This window comes from Canis lupus, chromosome 10 (assembly GCF_003254725.2).
Source record: "Canis lupus dingo isolate Sandy chromosome 10, ASM325472v2, whole genome shotgun sequence".
Taxonomy (NCBI): Eukaryota; Metazoa; Chordata; class Mammalia; order Carnivora; family Canidae; genus Canis; species Canis lupus.
Genome location: NC_064252.1, coordinates 64,868,671 through 64,887,692, shown reverse-complemented (window position 1 = coordinate 64,887,692; position 19,022 = coordinate 64,868,671). Strand labels below are relative to the sequence as shown.

Below are 19,022 nucleotides of genomic sequence, written 5' to 3'. Positions count from 1 at the left end.
TGATCTCATTAGGTCTTCCAAACAGCCCCATGAAGCCCGCTAGAAGAAAAGGCTCACGCCCATTTTACAGACGGTGAAATCGAGACTCGGATGAAGTCTCCCGAGGTGACGCCATCTGATTAAGGTCACACTGTGAGGAGTGGCAAAACGGAAACAGCACTCAGTGCTGGGTTCAGGGTCCAACACTATCTTCCAGGCAAACGTTTGTGGAGAAAAATGGAAAAAATACAGACACGCACCTGTATTACCTGGAGAAGCTTTGAAACGCCCAATTCCTGGGCACTGCTGAGACCTTGTAAACAGGAATAGATGTGTGTGGGACCCAGGGGCTCCCCCAGGGGAGCCGAGGCCGGTGGCTGGCGCAGTGAGCTGGCATCGGAAGCCGGGGGCAGACGCGGCCTTGCTCTGTTGGTCGTTGAGGACGCCTCGGCTTGCGCTGGCTGCCAGCCCTCTCCCCCCGATCCCCGGCTCTCCCACCCAACTGCAACCCCCAGAGTCATGTCTCCACCCCCTACTCACCTGCTCACAAACCCCACTTGAACTTTCCGGAGCTTTCCCAGACCCTTGGCCTGTTGACAAGGCCTGACTGATGGAACAGCCCTCTCTACTGGTCTCTGCTCCCGGCCCCCGCCTTCCTTCAGAACTGGACGCTCCCTCCGACCACAGAGCTTTTGCACGCGCTCCCCCTGCCCCCCGCAGTGCCCCCGGCTCCCCGTCCCCCTGCACACCCCTTGGTCTGGTTCACGCGGCCTCCTTCTGCTCGCAGCAGCAGGTCCTCAGGACGGTCTTCCTCAGCCCCCGACTAGGGCAGAGGCTTTGTTACAACTTCCCTCTCCTTCCCCCGGTGGTTCTGCTCACTGACTACCCCTGCGCCCCGGGGGGTGTGGGGTGTGGTCCTGCCCTTTAGGTCTAGCTCCCCTCACCACCAGCTCCGGGCTCCTGGAGAGCAGGGGCCGCGTCCCGTGTCTGTCCTGCTCATCGGTGTCTTCTCAGGCCTGGGCACTCGGCGGACAGCGTGGACTAATGCTGCGTGACGCGGGTGACGGGGAAGGCCAGGGGCCTGCCGCCTCCACTTCTTGATCTCCAGGAGGCAAGACGTTTTAAAAGGGCCAGTTTGATGAAACCATCTTGCATCCATGCCCCTGCCAGGGTGCAAAGCCACTGGGCTTTATCGCCAAGCAACATGCACAGCTGACACCTCCGACCTCGTGCTGCCCCCCATCCCCGCCCCGACCCGCAGGGACGCTCGCAGTCTTCTTGATCTCTGTTTTGTTTGAATTTTTATGAGGTGAATTATTTTTATAATCGGCAAAGGCCAGGAAGAGAATATTTGAAGTCTGTCAGAACTGGGTTAAGACTCGAAGGTGACATTAATTCTGCCTCTAAAAATCAAAATTTGGAAGGAAGTATAATGTATTTAGTGTATGTTCTCTATTGAAAGCCTTTAAAGAAGCACTGGAAACATAATCGAAGTTTTTCTGGGCATTCGGAAGTTCAGAAAAAGGGATAATGGTGTGATTCAAATGTCCTCATTGCCTTCATACCCCAGGCCCAAGGACCCAGAAGAGGGGGTCTCATGGGACCAACCAAGAGGGTGTCAGGCTTCTCACAGGATGGAGATCAAATGGGAGCCAGCGCGAGGGGAAAGCAGGGTCCGTTGAAGACCGTGAGAGACCAGATGCAGACGGACTCTTAGTCCAAGAGACTCAGAAAGGAAAGGAGGGAAGACTCTCCTTTGCTTGAGATCTGGAGTTTTTTGTTGGCAATTGTGGTCTGGTATCTGGTGTCTGGTGTCTGGTCAGAACAAGGACAGGTCCAGGTGTCCTTCGGAAGTCACTCATTCCCTGAAGCCCAGGCTCCATCCATCTGGAGTAGGAGCCTGAGGCCTCTGCTCCATGATTCCTTAGACATCATCTGGAATATGCTGGAAGCCTCGAAAGCCATCATCGTCTCTCTGTCCCTTACAAGGAGGACCTATGCTATTCGCATTACAAGGCGTGTGTCAAGTGGGGAGGGGGGCAAGTCCCAGCCGGAATAGAAGCAAAAGGGAAAAAAAAAAAACATAAACTTTTTTTCATGGGGTTCCTTCAGTTTTCTTGTCTCAACCCTCCAGGTCAAGTGTGGTTAACTTGAAGGGACCCAGCAGAGAGTCGAGAGGCGGGCCACCAAGACGCCAGCAGATTCTCAGGCAAGGGCCACCGCTTGCTGGTCTGATTGATGGCACCTCCCAAGATAAGTAGAGGGGACCCAGCCAGGGGGCTGGTCTACCTGCAGGCCGGGTGGCGCCAGCCCCCACTGCCCCCACCGCACCCTTCCCCACCCCTGCTTGGCCCCGACACCCTCTGCACCGACCGCTCCGCAAAGGAAGGCCAGCGATGGTGTGACAGCATTGGTTTTGTCGCAGTGTCGGTTGCTTTCTGGAGCCCAGAGCCTTAGTGTGTGTTTTGTTTGGCCCAAGTCAAAGACCCCATGCATGAAGTGACCGCGCTCAAATGTCACTTACCCAAGACTGGGCCTCGCTTCCCCCTGCCGGGCCCCTAGGTTCTGGCTCCCTTCCGGCTTCTCCGCTGGTGACCATCTCTCTCTCTCTTTTTTTTAAAGATTTTGTTTATTTATGAGAGACACAGAGGGAGAGAGGCAGAGTCACAGGCAGAGGGAGAAGCAGGCCCCATGCAGGGAGCCCGACGTGGGACTCGATCCGGGGTCTCCAGGGTCACACCCTGGGCTGAAGGCAGCGCTAAAACCTCTGGGCCACCGGGGCTGCCCGGGTGACCGTCTCTTTGTGGCTTGGTTATGAGCAAGAACCAGCAGAGAGCTGTTAAGGAATCTGTGCTCTCGGCTGGGTCAGAGGAGGGACGGGGGCCCGCGCCGCCGGAGCCGAGCCCTCAGCAAGGACAGCACAGGACTTGCGGGCTCCCCCGGCCAGTGACCCTCGGCTGCGTGAGTCCCTCCACATTCAAGCGGGTTTTCTCCCTTCACGGCTGGTGGGCCGGCCCCCGAGGATCCCACCAGCAAACCTGTAATTTTGAGTAGTTTTAAGTGTTGGAGTGGGGGCAGGGAACAGAAAGAAAAAGTTTGAAGCATAATAAATTTTTGGAGAATCTGAGAAAACAGTACTGCCTGGATTCAACGATTAGGCAGGCAGATCCCAGGAGATGAGGGGAGTCAGTTTACCCTTAGTTATGCAAGCCCATGACCAGCCCTTACCCTGAATGTCTATCTGACCCTTGATAAACAGTCTAGGGGATGGATGAGTGCAGGGTGGAGGGAGGGATGGAGGGAGGGATGGAGGGATGGGAGCTCCACTGTCGATGTTCATCCCTGAGCAGACGCCGTCAGTGCCTTGCCTGGGTTCTCGCTCTTCCCACTTCTACACTCAAAGGGCTACTTATTTCCCAGACCTGCCGCTCCGTCTCTGTGAACCTTCATCTGGCGGGGTAACCGGCCCCCTTGCATCTCAGTATGGGTGACTGACATGTGTCCACACAGTGGGATTAACCCACCAGTTGCCCTCACTGGGAACACACGTGCTTCAGTGCCTTTCTTTCCTCTTCCACTATTTCCTGGGATCACCCTGGACACGAACTACTGCCCCCGGATCCGTGTTGTAGAGCCTGCTTCTGGAGAACCAATCTAAGATGCCCATCTCACTAACTGCTCTGTACATGTGACCAACCGGTCCCCAGGTGTCACCCTTTTTTTTTTCCTCAGGTGTCACCCTTGACCCTCTGTCTTCTTCCTAGAAACAAGAATAATCTCGTTAAGAGGAGTGGCCCCAAACTTCACTGGAATCGTAGTATTGAACCCTGTCCAAGGGCAGAGTCACTGGGTTTTATTGCCAAGGACTGTGCTTGGCCAAAGTTCCCGACCTCGGTGCTGTCGGTGACCTCCGCCCCCGTCCGGAGGGACTCCCACACTCTCCTTCATCGATGTTTGGTTTGAATTCTTATGTGGTGCATTATTTAACCCACACCTAATTGGAATAGTATTAAACTCATTCTTGATTAATTCTCCCTGGAAAATCTCATCTTATTAAGTACTTACCAGAAGTTCAGCTTCATTACCGAGGCTGATCGGATTCTGTTACTTAATGACTTGAAGGAGGACGAATGTCAGACACGGACCCGTTTTTCTGGTCAACCTTCTTTGACAACACAGTTTTCCTGACTCGAAGGCTGTCATGTTTGAAAGAACAGTCCCTTTAGCTTGGGTCTGATTATTTAAGTATCTAAATTACCTACGGATGCTCAGGATGCCTGCAACTGGTTCTAGCGACACTTCGGTAATGGTTTCTCCCCCCGGGGAGCATTTACTTCCAAGGACTCCTGGGTCCCACTCCAGGCCGCTCAGAGGCGGTGTCCTGGCAGAGATTTTAAGTTCTGCAGGTGGTTCTAACGTGCAGCCAGGGGGGAGGACCACCGATGAAAGGGCACAGAGCTTCGAGGAGGCCATGAGCACCAGCCCCCCTAGGAGCCACAGCCCTGGACAAAGCAGGATCACCTGGTGGCAGCCCCGGGTGACCCTGCGCCCGCCGTAATGACAAAGTGGCTGCACGTGTGGCCTGCTCCACCTTCCCTCCAGCTTCACTCCCTGCTCGAGCCAAGAGGCCTCAGGAAGCCTCCTCGAACTACGACCCATGCTCTAATGAGAAAACACCCACCAGGCAATGACCTTTTGTTCCCATAGCATCCCCCAAAACCTCCCTTCCCCGGGGGACATTTCAAATCAGGAATTTTATCTTCTCACTGGAAAGTCTGGGCAGTGGAGCCTCAGGCATTTTCATTCATTTCCCTCTCTTTCAATCTGGGTCAATCTTTTCAATCTTTTGCTCCTGGCTGAAACGTTGGGTATTTTCTCAGCCTCAGTGGATGGGGCTGCCTTGATCTTGGGGGAGGGGGGTGGGTAACTCTAGAAAAGGAGTTCCTCATGTTCCGGAAACAAAGAAATTTTAAAGAGAAAAGAGAGAAAGAACATAGAACCCAAAGCTGCGACCTCAGTTTATGACTGGGCCTCTGTTAAGAGGCCCCTTAATGGCCTTGGGCACCCCAAAGGACTCTCTTTAAGCCTGACTAGCTCTCTCATAAAATGTTGAGAAACCACAGTGAGCATTTGGGACTCCAAGCCAAATGGCAACTACATTTAATTAAGTAGGTCCACAAAGTTTCTAAGACGTTTGTGTATTTTGGGGTGTGCTGCATTCTTCTGAGGGGATGGTCTCATTAGACCCTGTGGAGTTTTAGGGTGAGCGACCTTGTGCCCAAACACAGATGTTGGACAGGAGGGACTTAGGTGGAAACTTCTACACACTCTGGGTCTCCTCCCTCACTCTGTTCTCTTACCTCTTCTCTTACCACCACCCCTTGCCATCTAGGGGCTCTGGGATGCCACCATATGTAGATTCCTGGTCTCAAAAGGGAATCAGAGCCGTGCCCAGCACGAGACAAGGCAGCGTGAACAAAGCAGTCCTAGGAGGCAAGACTTTGGGTTAGCTCAAGAGTGCGGTGGAAGCAAGAGGAGGCTGGGACACAAAGAAGCACCTTGAGAGGCCCCAGAGACATTGCGGGAAGGAGCATGGAGGCTTCCACCACTCTGCCACTCTGCTTGAATGTTCGAGAAAAGCATCACCCCCGGAAGCCCAGGTAGCCTGCGATATCCCGGCAGCTGAGACGGTTTTGCAGTTCCCTGTGCACCATCGTTCTCCTGGCCAGCTCCGAAGACCTGACAGCCAAGATGGGAAGGGAAACATGTTTCTGTCTTGCTTTCTCTGCATTGGCCTGGGTTAGAGGAGAGCTGCTCCCCGCAAATCTAGAGGACACAACCATTAGAAGTGAGAAAATCCGTATTTGGTCAGAGGACCAAGATGGAATAGTGCGCCAGGAGATGGGAGACAAGGGGAGCAGGGGCCTGGGAACTCCGGGTCTGAGATGGGCCAGAACCCATCTCTCAACTGGCTCTTTTTTTTTTTTTTTTTTTTAAGATTTTATTTATTTATTTATGAGAGGCACAAGCAGAGAGAGAAGCAGCCTCCATGCAGGGAGCCCCCATGTGGGACTTGATCCCAGGTCTCCAGGATCAGGCCCCGGGCCGAAGGCAGCACTAAACCACTGAGTCACCCGGGCTGCCCTCAACTCGCTCTTGACGCAGAGCACGTAACACTTGCAGAAAGTTGTTTGCTGTCATTACTGCTAAATAGTGATACTTGTGTTCAACATCCAACTATACAGTTTACACTTATTCCAATGATGGAATTTTAGGAGCTGCACCTGGGGCAATAGAAGGGGGTGGGCGTTTTGATGGCACCCTTCCTAACTATGGTCCTAACCCACCTCAGTCAGTTAATTAAGGCAGAGACTGAAGGTTGGGATCCATGGGGAAAAGAACATTTGGGAATAGTAACCACTGATGCTCACTGCGTGCCTTCTCTGTGCCAGCACCATGCCAGGCACGCTCCGTACGTATGCTCTTCACAGCAATGCTGCGATGCAACTTTTTGTGCATGTTAACAGATATGGAAACTGAGGCCAAGGAGATTCAGAATGGGCACAAAGTCACAGAGCAAGGAAGTGGTCCGGCAGGGGATCTGCTTTTCTTTAGTGATTTATTTATTTGAGAGAGGGGAGAGGGAGAGATAGAGAAGCAGACTCCCTGCTGAACGTGGAGCCCGATGCAGGGCTCCATCCTGGGACCCTCAGATCGTGGACCTGAGCCGAAATCAAGAATCTGATGCTTAACTAAGCCACCCAGGTGCCCCTGGCAGGGAATGTGAACCCAGGCCAGCTGCCTTCAGAATCCACACACTCGCCACTACGATTTTTTTGCCTCTTTGTTGTGTAGGTGTTACACTCAGGCCCTGGTTACACACAACCTTTCAGAACCATTCGGGGCCCTCCCATAAGCACAACACCCAGTGCAGAGGACTTTACCCTCAGATAGCAGATATCCTGACTTAAAACAACATGGCTATTAAGGTGCCGCCTGGAAGTTTTGCTTTTGTTACATACATCTCTTTGTCAACCTAGTTGCTGGACACGTGGTAAAAACCATAAAAGAAGAATGGTTCCAACACATTTCTGTGACTTGACATTTCTAGTAATTTACATTGCAGGCAAATAAGAATTTATTGCAATTTGAACAACAAATGGGTCGTTGTCAACCTCAACTTGGCTGAATATATATATAGCTCCTTTCGTTATTTGTTGCCTGCTAAAATAACAACACAGTTTCACTAGGTGTTGCGTTTAGTAGGAAAATTATATTTCATTTGAATATACATGTGTAGTAGTTCTTTTGAGTTAAAACTTAGTGAAGCTCGTTTTAAAACATAGGGTATCTGATTGAAGATCGTATGCACAGGACATTTCTCTATGTCCTTTTTTATGGGGGTATAACTGACATGTGACATTATATGAGTTTCAGGTACAACATAATGATCTTATATTTGTATATATTGTGAAATGATCACCCCAGTAAATCTAGTTAACATCCATCACCATACGTAGTTGCAATTTCTTTCTTGTGATGAGAACTTTGAAGATCTACTCTCTTCCCAACGTTCAAATATGCAAAACAATGTAACTACAGTGGCCGTGCTGTACATTATAACCCCATCATTTTATAATTGGAATTTTATTTTATACCTTTTGACTTCCTCCATCCATTTTGCCCATTTCTCCCACCCCCCAGCCCCACGGAAACCACTTCTATGTCCTTTCTGAGGGCTTAGGGACCAGCTTAACTGCCAGCTTCAGTCTTTTATTGCAAACCTATGCAAGTAAAATGGGAGACCGTTTCTTCCATTTTGAGGTAGTATCTCTCACCTTAGAATTAAGAACTGGAGGTTTATCAGATACTGATGCTGCATGATCAAAAATACTTTTTGTGGTATGACATCAATTTTTAAAGGGGAAGTTCCAGGATTATCATCCTGTTATATATATTTTAAAAATCTATATTTCAAATACAAAATGCATTTTCAGTTCTGTATGTTGGTGTATATTGAACCCATGTTAGCCCATAGGTAGAAAGCAAGAAGAGGGTTTTTAAGAGCACCTGGGTGGCTTAGTGGTTGAGCATCTGCCTTTGGCTCAGGGCGTGATCCTGGGGTCCTGGGATTGAATCCCACATCAGGCTCCCTGCGAGGAGCCTGCTTCTCCCTCTGCCTGTGTCTCTGCCTCTCTCTCTGTGTCTCTCGTGAATAAATAAATAAAATCTTAAAAAAAAAAAAAAAGAGCTTCTCCCTGTGAGATTCAGAACTTGTACAGCATCATCAGCTAGTCTTAGTGCTGTTGGTGAAATCTGGCTTCTCGGATAAAACAGGATCCCAAGAAATGACATTTACAGAGTGTGGGTCGAGCCAGTTTGGAGCAAGATTCGCACATTCACTCTGTAGTCCTCACTGCTGGCAGGGACCGAATTGTGAACATTTTTAGCACGAAGAGCTGGCACTTGGCTCTGGCCACCCCCGACCCCCCCCACCCCGAGTCTAGAGCCTGTAGAGAACCAGATAAAGGGTTGTACAGTTTGCTCCTAATAACCATGTCCTCTTGACATTGTGAATTTTTGCACAAAATTGCCCAGAAGGCATAACAAAACGCTCTTTACTTCACTGAATCATTTCTGTGAGTGAAAAAATATATAGTGATCATGGGAGAGATTGATTGGGGAGGGGGGGTAGTTTCCTTTTCCAAAGTTTTTGGAGCCAACTGGAAGTTTCTTCCCACCCAGGGAAAAACTGCTATAACACTTAGGGGGAAAGAAGTAAAAATTTGTTTGTTTTAAGTGTGAGTCATGATGAACCTAAGGATTAGAAACTTAGAAAGAAGAAAACTTATCTGAGCAAGGACAGTAGCCAAAAAATTCAGAGCAAAATTGGGGGGTGAGGGGGTAGGAATCCTGACGCTCCCAGACTTTACAGACTCGTATGTGTCTGGTGCTGCTGAGAGATACTTTGCACCCAACTATTCCCCCCACTGGGCTACATGGCGCCTCCCCCCCGCCACCCCCCCCCCCCCACCCACGGTCTCCGTTTAGGTAAAGGTACATCTCTGCAAAGCACAGTGAAATGTTATCTGAAAGAAGGAACACGTCAAATCCAACATTACTGATTTTCAGACTCTCAGAATCCCTGAGGTAGAGACTAAGGTCGGGTAAGTTTGGAAATTGAGTGGAGAAGGGAAAGAGGGTCCAAAAATAGGTTCAGATTATAAGATGGGTTGTGCAGGGGGTCTGAGGCCCTAGGTTTTGGGGCCTGGAGGTGGGACAGAAGCAAAATAACCCCTGGCTGCCTCTCCATGAAGGTCCCATCAACCATGACGGGTACGCACAGGGTTTTGACCGGTTTTTCATAAGCTGTTTTGCAGGACTTGTCTTCTGTCCTCACGAGGCCTGCAGACCCGGCTGCGCCACATGCAGCAGGACTCTCCACGGTGTCTACGCAGCTCTGGTTTCAGTGGCTCCACCAATCGGGATGGCTCACTTGCCGGGGACTGTGACAGGAGCAGCGCGGGTGCCTGAGATCCAGAGGCAGAGGTCTCCTCCCCCACCCCCAAACCTGTCCTCGTGGACTTCGCCCCTTCACCCGCTGGGTGAGCAGGTGGCCCTGGTCCTCCGGCCTCGAGGGGTGGAGGCGAGAGGGTCAGCCCGTCCGGGGGATCCTGAACCCACACAAGCAGCCCTGAGTCCCCGAGGGCCTCGGGGCGCCCCTGGGTAGTCGGCATCCTGCCCTCCTGCTCTGCCCAGAGTCGCTCCCCAGGCCACACGGCTGGTCACCCCCCTGCTGCCCGGCCCGTTACCTCACGGCGGCTGGAAGCTTCCGACTGGCCTCCGGGGCTGCACACAGGCCTGTTTCCGTCCACGTGGCGCTTTCAGGCCCCAGCCACCACGGTGACTACCTGAGCCCCACAGGACATCCTTAAAATAGGGGAGCCCCAGATAGCAGCCTGGACACATGGACCTGTTTCTTGTCTAAATTAAAAATGCCCAAGTCTATTTTTTCCCCCTCTTTCTGGGAAGCTGACCTAAACAAGTAAGGATGTGCTATAAATGCCTTTCAAGACTCAACTTGTAGGTTCTAATTATAATTAGGACGGTAATAGCATTACTTGGCATCTCCAAGCGCCTCCTGCCAGCGCGGGAGCATCCTCAGCTGCGAGGGCAGGCCTCCAGGCCACCTGCCCCTGCCCCTGCCCCTGCCCCTGCCCCTGCCTCCACCCGGGCCACAGGGCCCACGGCCGGCTGACTTCCCGGGGCCTCCGCCGACCTCCGCCGTGCGCCCCGACGACGAGCCTCTCGCCCCCTGCCCCGGTGGCTGGCCTGGCCCTCGGTGCCTTCGGAGGCGCCCGACCCGGCGGCCCGGTGCCTTCCTGCTGCTGGGGCCTCGGCAGGAAGTGCCAGGGAGTGAGCTCGGCTTCCTGCCCCTTCCTCTGAGGGCGCAGAGATCCCAAACCTGCCCTGGGTGGACGCTGTGTCCCCGTTGTCCCGGGTCAGGGCAGGGACGGCCCTGGGCTTGCTTCTGTCCATGTCCCTGGGACTTCGTGCCAGCGTGGCCGGGGCCAGGTATCACACAGGAGCTTTGCTTTGTCTTCCAGGGTCCCTTTGAACTTGCCATGTGGGCTCGTCTCCTGGCCCTGGAAGGACACCCGGGGAAGACCGTCAGACTTTTCTGGTCCCTTTTAGCGAAAAAAAAAAAAAAGTCCTGTGGCCACTGAAATCACAGTGGATCCAGAAATTAAAATGTCCAGTTTTATGTAATGAGGAAAACTCTGAACCGGATTTCAAGTTGAGGCCTCTTCTGGCTCCCAGTGTGGACCAGGTGCTGGGGTGGGGTGGTGTGGGGTGGTGTGGGGTGGCGTGGGGGGCAGCTGTGATCGATTCTTTCCCCCATGTCTCCTCTCTTACAATGCAGACTGTGGTTTCTGACACTGTCTCCCCTCCAGGCTCCCCGACCCCACCCCACCACCTCACCCCACCACACACAGCTGGGGGAGGGCGCAGGAGGTTCTAGGGTGGGCCTTCTCAGGTCTCGGTCAGTATGACAGTTCAGTTTTCTTCAGAGGCCCACCTCCCCCCTTAGCAGCACCCCTGGGTTCTCTCAGCTGTGTGAGACAGGGGTGAAGGGGACAAGGTCCCAGTTGGTGCTTCTACCTCCTTGGTTCCTGGAAATTCAGTGACGTCTCTGTGGCTCACAGCCGAGGTCCTTTTACACTCCACCCCCTGCCAACACTGCCATCAAGGTGACTCCTCAGGGTGCAGCATCCATGACCCCATACCGGTCCTCTAAGTGTACATGGTGTGTGACTGCATTCTTGGTCCTGCATGCCCTCGCCCAGCAAGGCCACGAGCCAGTCCACTGAGACCGACCCAGTTTGGTCCAAGACACAGAGTGACCCCCAAACCAAAGGCAACACACCTTAAGTCCTCCATAAGCCCCTCTGTGGGGAGGGGAAGGAGGTGCATCCTGCATCTGTTCCGCTCCTGTGCAGGGATGGGGGGCCCTCAGCTCACACACCATCAGCTTTCTCCAAAGACCCTTAATGAACATCTTGCCTCTCAACTCTGGTTTTAAGTTGGGTGTTGAGAGGGGATGATGAATAATCTCTTCGTACCTGCTTTTGGAACGTGGTTTCTATTGTTTCTGGTTCTTTGGATGTAACCCAAACCCCAAACCTGGTGGGAGAAGGAGGCATGAGCAGAAATCCCAGCTGGCCTCCCTCTGGGACCTTCACGTCACACGCCCCCAAGAGTCCTCATTGTTAGAACACGGCTTTTCCCCACTTGCAAGCTGGAGCTTTTACGAAGCAGGTGTGTGGAATCTCTGAAGGAAAATGGAATTAGGATCCCTCTGGGTGTGTTTCCCTGTGAAAATAAGTAGAGCCACACTGCCTTGGCCTCCACCAAAATTTACTTAGGCCTTCCAACAAGGGCAAGCAAGCCACACTATTTGAGTTCACATTACAAATGTGCCTGGTAGGGGCCTGGTACCCAGGAGTTTATCCCACGCAATCCTCATCTACTTCCCGGATTAAGACAGCTGCGGTATGCCCTGGCTTACCTAGCCTTCTATTGGTATCATCTGGGTGGCTCAATGAACACTCTGGAGAAGCATCTAAACATTTTGAAAAAATGACGGTGAAAGACCGTGCCTGATACGTTAGCTAATGTCTCGCCTTAGAAAGATAACTGCATGATTAAACACCTATTAAAATTCAGTGCCAGGACATAGTTCTAGCCATACTCAAACTTGTGTGCTTTCTTTTGTTTGCCAGTGAGAGCTATGGAACTTGGTGTATTTCTCATTTTGCTTCGCCTACCAGGAAGCTCAGCACCAACAGGGATGCTCCACTGCAGTAACCGATTCAACCCAATAAGTTGGTGCATCTACCTTATTCCATGTTTCATTGGTTTCCATTATTTCGTTTCTCTTGAAAAGCCTTGCTAATATTTTGGGGTGTATTTGAACAGTGTAAACCACCTCCAATCCTTTTGTTGCTGTTGTTCTTTTGGTGTTTTCAGGATATAGATCCTAAAGACACAGGAATAAAACTCACATTTATTCATTCCTTCAAAAGTATTGATCACCTTCCGCTTCCCCAGCACTTGGCAAGTCTCTCTCCGCTGGTGAAGAGGAGGTGTGCACTGGCTGCCTTCCCTCCCCTTGGGACTCTGGTCACACTGTAGAGTGAGAAACCATGGTGAGCAAGTCAACCTTCGCTCCCCTCGGAGAACTCATCCGGTTCACATGCAGGAGGGGGGGCACTGAGAACTCGGGGCCCCGGAGAAGACCCCGAGGAGGAGAGTGAGGACATGGTGGAGTCACAGAGGCCACGGGAAGTGGGTGTTTCCACAGACAGAAGAATCTCCTGCTACAAGGAGATCAAGCCAAGAATTGAGGAGGGCCCACCCAGCAACGAGGAGGTCATTAGCTACTCTGCCCAGAGCACTTTCACGGGAATATTGGCTGGCGGATGCCCACGTAGAGACAGTAAGGGCACACAGCTCCTCTGAGAAGTCTGGCTGTGGCAGAGAGAAATCGGCTGCCGGAGGAGGATGCGATGGCTGTGCCAACAGGGGACGCGGCAAGGGAAGGCCATCTGGGTAACTCCAAACGATTATCTGAATCTCTGTTGACTTCCAAGTCTTCTTGTGCTTCGGGTAAATGCTACTTTCCCAGGAAAGAGAGGGTCCCAGGAAGCCAGGGCTAGCAGGGCAGGGAGGCAGGGAAGGGTGCAAGCACTTGAACAGCTGTGGCTGTGGCCGCTGTCTCCACCGAGCACCCAGGATCCCAGGAGCACCTAAGGACTCTTCTCGACGCCGGTGTCTGGCATGCTTGGCTGCCAGTCCACAGCTGGCCTCCATCCCAGCTTACGAACACCACAGCTTTCCAAAATCTGCACGATCCGTTCCTCCACACAGCAGAGGCCGAGGGCTGCCAACAAGGCCCACGAGCATGGGAAGCACAGTCACATTCCGCTGTCCCCGCCCCGGGTTTAGGTCCCCCTCGGATTGTGGCCGGTTGCTTGTGGGGTTGACTCTGCATCAGGTGGCTGCACAGTAAGGGAGGCCCTAGTGACTTATGGAAGCAACCTGCAGTGTGGTTTTAACGTTGGGGCTCTAAACAGGAGCCAGCTAGCTCTAAGGCAGAGAGAGGGGCCATGCGAAGCTTTTCCAAATTCGCTTTCCCAGCTGTTGAAGGAAAGTGGTAACTTTCTCCGAAATCACAGTGACTCAATATATAATTACACGACATTCCTCTTGCTCTTTCTTCTCTATCGTGCACTTAACTTGTACATCGTGTAAACACTCCATCAGCTCTCTCCTATTTTATAATGAGAGTTTAGCGACTGCTTGCATTTCCTTCTTCGTGTTGGCTTCCAGGAGGCTCACATTTGGGTTTTATTTTCAGATACAGCAACCCTCTTGAATTTGGGGGGTTGGCACATTTATTTATCCACTTTCTTTGACTCTTAAAATTTTTGCTCGTATTTTATTTACTTCCTGTACACGACATTTTTGGAAGTTGCTTCATTTTTTTTTTTTTTGAATGAGGTAGGGAATAAATGAAATCCGTAAACAATTTTGCAAGTCCCTGTCTTACGAATTCATTCTGCTTTCAGCTGGCTCTCATTTGTGATATAGGAGGGATTCTTAACCTGTTTTCAAAGATAAGCTCCTTGCTATTTCGCTGAAGGCTTCAGTAAAGGGGTGTGCGTACGTACCAAGACACTGCAGAATGTGTGTCTTTGTAGAAAGACTGCCTGGGTTCAAATCCCAAGCCCACCACTACCTAGCTGAGTGACTTCAAGCAAGTCCTTTAATTCCGTGTACCTCAGCTTTCATTACGAGAAGAATGCTTACCTCTTAGTGTGATTGTAAGGAGGAAATGCTAATACATTCGCAGGTGCGACGCGCTTAGAACAGATGCTCACTCCGTGTTAATCGTTATTGTTGGTGTGGGGCAGGCAGGTAATGCTGAAATCGAGGCTCTCTATGGAGGGGGAGGAGGAGCTGTCACCACTAGCTGTCCTCTCTCTTCTTGGGACATTATCCAGCCTGTAGAGAAGACAGACAGGGCTGGGCGTACTGACCCCCAATGCTGAGCAGGCCTGTTTCCGGGTGGGGGCTCCTGCCTGACATGGTCTCACCCTAATTTCCCAGCTTTATTGGTTGAACCCGAACACTTCTGAGGGAGCTGTGTCTATTCGGTTGAATCCATCTCTCAAGCTTTTCATTCCAATGGCTTAGACTTTCCGTTTGGTTCTTTGTTATTAGGGGAGGAGTCCGTGTTCATTTGTATGGAGTTACATGTGCTCATGGTTAAAAGAGACAGCTCGTCCTCTAAGGGAATCTTCCATTCTCCTCCCCAGAGAAATCACTTTCAGCTCTATTGGTTGATTATTTGGGATTTACTGCTTTCTCTCTCTCTAAACAACATGCTCATATTGTTTCTTGCCTGCCTAGTAGTTTGGGTGGATGGCATTATGTTGCAATCCAACTCTGGAAAATAAGGGTTGAGTTTGCTTTCCCCTCAGGTCTCCCCACAGTCAGCCATTCTCCCCACATTCCATCCTTCCAAAGGTTATGTTGTCATTTGATTAGATCGCTACTCAGTGCTTAGATTGTTGTGATTACATAAACACCTTTGATTGCTGAGCAATGTAATGTACCGAGAATCCTTTTCCTTTCCTGTCACAGTTTTGTTTCCCGTGGAACCGATACTTGTTTTTCTCACTTGCTTATTTTCCTATGAACTTACTCTCATTTAATCCCAACATTCTGACAGTTGTTTAAACCTCCTCTTAGCCTGTTCAAATACATCAGGTATCTCATCGGTGTTGTCTTTTTCTTGTTAATTTAGGGAGGTTCTTTACATTTTCAAAATATTAATCCTTTGCTAGTCAAGCTTATTTCAGATATCTTCTCTCATTTTATATTTTGTTCCTTCCACTCTTTTAGTGGCATGCTATGATGAACCAAAGGTTTACTTCTTTTTACTGATTCAAATTATGAATAGTTTCTTCTATATTTTTACATATTTTGTGATTTATTCACGAACATTTTCCTTACTCAGTGGCCATAAGAACATTCTACATTTTAATAAACTGTTTAAGTTTTGCCTTTTTAATATTCAGAAATTTCATCCACTTAGAATTGCTTTTTCCATATAAGGTAGGAGCTCAATCTCTCCCTTTTCTTAATGGTTAATCAATTATCCCAGCTCCAGTTTTGATTACCCCGTTCCCTTCTTGACTGATCCATAATGCTTGCTGTGTTATGAATCAAGTTTTTCTCATACAGTGAATTTACTTCTAAGCTCTCTTGCATTCCATTCTTGTGGCCTCTTTGTCTACTCCCTATCAATTCTTCCTCCCACCATCTCTTAATTGCTAGAATTTTATAGTGAACTCTAGGTATCTGGCAGGGCAAGTTCTCTCCCTCCTTCTTCCACTTCTTCTTGATAATTCTGTATTTTTCTGGCCCCTTGCCCTTCCATATGCATTTTATAAGCAGCTGGGGTTTCTCTGCAGAATATCCACAAAATATTTCCATTGAAATTTTGATTGAGACTACAGATAAATCTGGGACAAATTGATCTTCATGCTAGTAGATCTTTGTATCTTTGAATATAATTTATTTTTCATTTTGGGGCCTTTAATTTTTTTTTAAGATTTTATTTATTTATTCATGAGAGACACAGAGAGAGAGGCAGAGACACAGGCAGAGGGAGAAGCAGGCTCCCTGTTGGGAGCCCGATGTGGGACTCGATCCCAGGGCCCCAGGATCACACCCTGGGCTGAAGGCGGCGCTAAACCGCTGAGCCACCAGGGCTGCCCCCTTTTTTTTTTTTTTTTAAGATTTTATTTATATTTTGGGGCCTTTTAAACCTGTCTTTCAATGAGCTCCTTTTTTAAACTATTTTTTTTTATTGAAGTGTAGTTATATTAGTTTCAGGTGTATAATATAGTGCTTCAACAATTCTATGCGTTACTCAGCGGTCACCATGATAAGTGTACAACTCACGGCCTGAGTTTCCATGTTCTGTGGATAATAGGGGTTTATTTATTTTATTTACTTTTTTGATAATAGGGGTTTAGATCTCACCCTATGCGCAATACAACTCCTATTCACCTCCGACTTTGAGTTTTCTTTTTGCTTCTGTAACTTGGCACTTTTCCTTTCTTGACTTCATGCTTAGTTATACATTAAAAACATTTTGATTATACTTTATCTATAAGTTCTTTAGTGTCCAGAGCGAGTGAAGAGCTTCCACTTGTGCTTATGATCTTTAGCCAGAGGCCTCCCTATGACTCTGTAGAATGTTCCTCTTGGTTTCACAAATGAATCAGAGGGTGGCAAGTCTGTGATAGAGGAGACAATGGAGGCTTCTGTCATCACCCATGTCCATCTGGGCTAATTCCCATCCTTCTCCTTTTGGGCTTCCTGACTTATTTGGAATGTCAACAAAGGCACATCTACTTCTTCAATACTTTGATGTCTTGTAAGAAGTGCTCAATAAGAGCAGAAATAAACCTATAAAGAGCTGACTGCAAATATTTAATAGCTATTTCTCTCATGGATGGAAAAACTGAGAAACATGTTTGTTACCAGCCAATAGCAAAACTTCTCAGGACTTTTCAGACTCCAGGTTTTCATTCCTTCCTCTCCTCCCCTCCTCCAGTAAACAAAAGTGCCCGCTAACCCCAGAGGCTATGAGACAAATGTCCATTGTGTTGACCTTGCTCGACTCCTTTTAGAAAAACTGCGTGTGGTTAGAAATAAGTTGCAGAGCTGTGATCTCAGCCAGCAGCTACGATGTCAGTTTTCAGCAAGCTCCTGCTGAGTAAGAAAACAGAAGATTTAACCGCATTGGTGAGAAAGTCAGATGTTTTACATATAGGCCACGAGATTGTGTTGCTGGCTGCCTTCTGCAGAAAAATCCCAGGCAAACATATTTCCTCTCTTGAGAGGATCAGACTCCTACAGAACCACTCTCTCTCTCCATATGCAGTGCAGTCAAGTGAAACAACTCATAGATGAGTTAGGAAATGTCTCTGACAGAGAAGGGTACGCAGAGGATATTTCACAGAGAATAGCCGTGAAGTTGAGCACAGTGCTCTCTTGAAGGAAACCAAGAGTTAGAAGATGGAGCTCTGTTTTTCAATGGGCCTGAGCCATTTCTGCTCTGCACTGTTAAGTCTTCGTTTGGGGTCAGATTGAATGATGTTCTGAGTGTTCACAACTCTCAAAATAAAACTGTGATGAAAGAATCCCACATTCCTCTGATAAGATGATATATCTTGTTCAAAAATAATGATGATGATGCAGTAAGAGATGAACTAAAAGAGAAATGGCCCCATTGGAAGGTGAAGCCCTGACGCTCGGAGAGTTGAGCCTCTGTCCAGGCCCTCTTCCCTTCCAGGAAAAGAAGGGAAGTCTCAAGTCCTTGAGCCTGGGAGCAGAATGATAGTTTGGACTCCACGAGGTCATATGGGCTTTCAAATAGTAGAGTTTCTGCTTCATAGTCACTAGAGAGATGCCTCGGTCTCAGAGAAAAATAGTGAGCTGGGGGGTTGAGGAGCTGGGGGGGGGACCTGTGTGCTAGGAACTGAGGTTCCAGGCACTGCAAACACTGTGAACCTGAACAAGGAATGAAGACAGCAGAGCAGCCCCCTCTGAGCGCTTGGCCAGTGAGCACATCAGCAAGTGACTGGTGTGGGCTGACGGCCAGAGAACCTTCTGGAAAGTTCTGCTTTGCACAAGTTTCCTCAGACCTTCTCATAGTTGAGGGGGATGTTCCCAATAATGAAGAAGATGTAGAAAGTCGAGGCTCAAGGTAAGCGGTCATTTGATTTAGAAAAGTTATCGGGGAATTTTTTTCTGCACCCAAGGGTGGTGTTTACAAATACATACCTGCCACAAAAGCCAGTTTTTCCTTAGCATTTACATGCCAGGCATGGGGCTAAGTATTGACATGCTTAATGGCTACAAAACTCGTTTCAATGTATGTATGACCATTGCATTCCAGCTTCCATGGAGAGCAAAGTGTGACATCCTGTATCCTAGAGGACAGAGACATTTTAAACCATTGAAACAGTGTTTGGATTTTGTTATGTAAGTACTGTAACATATGTAAGTCACATTTCTGCTTGTTCTTTGGGTGTGCAAAAATTGCAAGCTCTCCATCAACATGAAATATAAAAAGGAAGCAAAACAATGCTCACTGTCCTGGGCGGGGCTGAAGGAGCCACAGCAGAGTGCTGGGTTGGGAAAACCCAACTGACTCACTTCTGCAGGAAGTGAGCCTGCAGAGCCAAGGACAAAGGCCTGACCTTGCAGGGGCACCAAACCCTTGTGGGCCTTACCTCTAGGAACACCCCCCAGCCCCCCACACATACCCCCACACCCCCGCCTTTCCAGGTGAGGAAAAAGGGGCAGGAGGAGATCAAGCAGCTGCTTAAGGTCACACTGCTGACAGTAAAAGAGACAAATTGAACTCAAAGTCATCCGACTGCAAAGTCTGTGAAATT

The 19,022-nt window shown here is 49.5% G+C and overlaps 1 long non-coding RNA gene across 2 annotated transcripts; it reads right to left on the bottom strand.

Annotated features, from left to right (window-relative positions):
- Nucleotides 1-1,412: 1,412 nt before the first annotated feature.
- LOC112673569 (uncharacterized) lies at nt 1,413-10,182 on the bottom strand. 2 transcript variants are annotated; one of them, XR_004819227.2, is made up of 6 exons: nt 9,792-10,182; nt 9,324-9,485; nt 5,538-5,718; nt 5,340-5,465; nt 4,045-4,175; nt 1,413-3,017 (listed from the first exon to the last, which is right to left on the bottom strand). It is a non-coding gene; the product is annotated as an uncharacterized LOC112673569 (long non-coding RNA). The 2 variants fall into 2 exon arrangements; XR_003144901.3 differs by having other exon boundaries at nt 9,324-10,182.
- Between the last annotated feature and the right edge of the window lie 8,840 nt (nt 10,183-19,022).